The following is a 2,413-nucleotide window of genomic DNA, read 5'->3' as shown; positions in this document are numbered from 1 at the left end:
AGCTTTTGTTTACATAGTGCACGCTGAAAACAATTACAGTGATAAAAAACGGTATAAAATGCTACAGTTAAATGGTTAACGGCAAGTTACCGTAATATATACAATGAAAAACTGTAATAGACGTTTCATACGATTTTACGGTAAAATGCCGTTTTTTTGGGGAAAAGTGAAAAAGAATGTAAAATTTATAGGGAAAAAACTTAAACTGGTTCTCTGCATTGCATTGCATTTAATAAAATTTCGTTTCATTTTTCCTTATCACTGTTTATTAGGGTTGTATGCTACATCTAATGTTGTTAAATTACTGTTTTTTGCATGTTTCAGGTTTAATGACTATTTAAAAGCCGCTCGCATGTGACTTTCTCATCGTAATCTGTGTATTTCAAAGGTACAAAACAGATTTCAGCACTTTAATAGGTTGGCATATTAACATTATATCAATTTACGAAACTACGGTATTTAACTGTAAATTTAAGCTATAACCGTAAAAACCTAAAATGTTGCTACTGTTATTTTCATGGTAGATTTCCGGTACCCACAGCCGCCTTTATTTTTAGTAAACACACATATTTTTACTTTGGATAAAAAATGCATTTTGGATCTGATTGACGACCATTAATTGTTTGACAGCACTAGGTTTAGTTTTATATGCAATCATTTCTATGTGAAGTGAAACGCCGTTTTAACCACTAAAAGCATCCAATGGAAATATAATCTATGAATATTGTTTGTGTGCAGCCAGTTAGGTATTCTCTCTCGAATATACTAATATATTTGACGCCGCTCTAACGAATCGTTATTTTTGTTATTAAGCAAGTATTATCGTAGCTTCGCGTTACGTTGAACCAATCGGACGACTTTTCCGCACCTAGACCGCCGTCGCTGTTTTGGCAGCTTCTACGGGTTCGGTGGTAAGCGATTATCGAGAACGACGTCATTTTGGGGTCCGGTAACCCTTTAACGTCAACACATCGCGACGTGCGTTTATACGGTTGCGTACCGTAATCGCATTATCGTGTTTCAGAAGAGCGGCTGCGCGGCTCTGGCCCGAATCTTCGCCCCGGGGTCACGCGCGAGTCGTTTATTGAGAACTTCATGCAATGACGTGCGTTGCGGTCGTGGAAGGAAACCAAACGGGGAAGCTCAGAGATTTCAATGAACTGCGCAAAACCCCTCGTTTACAGGAAAAGGTACAAGACTTGCGGTTCGCGCGAATGCGAAGCGCTTTTAGTGAGCGTGTTTTTCTCTTTAAATCGGGCCGTGTTTGTTGGCGTCCGAATGCTACGTGTGAAAACTGCGCGAGCTATTTTCATGCGTTTCTAAAGGGCCTGGTGGGTTAAAGGTTTGGTGTTTCCTGTCCTTAAACGAGTGAAACGCACAGGGCTTTAATAGGAAATCAGATAATATACCTGAGTATTTCCTGTCGTTTGGATGGACCCGAAAGCTGTTATTCTCAGAGATCGTGGCTTGTTTTATGAAAGGCGTTGAGCAGAAGTGCTGTCAAATGTCATTTAATAGTGCTTTACCATTAGGACAAACACTGAGAGTTTACATGCATTTTATAAAGTCGTTTAAACATCATCATAGGTCATTATTAGAAAATTAAATGTAAAAAAGTAGGTCATTATTAGAAAATTAAATGTAAAAAAGTAGGTCATTATTAGAAAATTAAATGTAAAAAAGTAGGTCATTATTAAATAATTAAATGTAAAAAAGTAGGTCTTTATTAGAAAATTAAATGTAAAAAAGTAGGTGATTTTTAGAAAATTAAATGTAAAAAAGTAGGTCATTATTAGAAAATTAAATGTAAAAAAGTAGGTCATTATTAAATAATTAAATGTAAAAAAGTAGGTCTTTATTAGAAAATTAAATGTAAAAAAGTAGGTGATTTTTAGAAAATTAAATGTAAAAAAGTAGGTCATTATTAGAAAATTAAATGTAAAAAGTAGGTCATTATTAGAAAATTAAATGTAAAAAAGTAGGTCATTATTAGAAAATTAAATGTAAAAAAGTAGGTCATTTTTAGAAAATTAAATGTAAAAAGTAGGTCATTATTAAAAATTAAATGTAAAAAAGTAGGTCATTATTAGAAAATGTAAAAAAAGTAGGTCATTATTAGAAAATTAAATGTAAAAAAAATGTAGGTCTTTATTAGAAAATTAAATGTAAAAAGTAGGTCATTATTAAATAATTAAATGTAAAAAAGTAGGTCTTTATTAGAAAATTAAATGTAAAAAAGTAGGTGATTTTTAGAAAATTAAATGTAAAAAAGTAGGTCATTATTAGAAAATTAAATGTAAAAAAGTAGGTCATTTTTAGAAAATTAAATGTAAAAAGTAGGTCATTTTTAGAAAATTAAATGTAAAAAGTAGGTCATTTTTAGAAAATTAAATGTAAAAAGTAGGTCATTATT

Source organism: Puntigrus tetrazona, chromosome 25, assembly GCF_018831695.1.
Source record: "Puntigrus tetrazona isolate hp1 chromosome 25, ASM1883169v1, whole genome shotgun sequence".
NCBI lineage: Eukaryota > Metazoa > Chordata > Actinopteri > Cypriniformes > Cyprinidae > Puntigrus > Puntigrus tetrazona.
Note: the sequence above shows the minus strand (reverse complement) of the source record.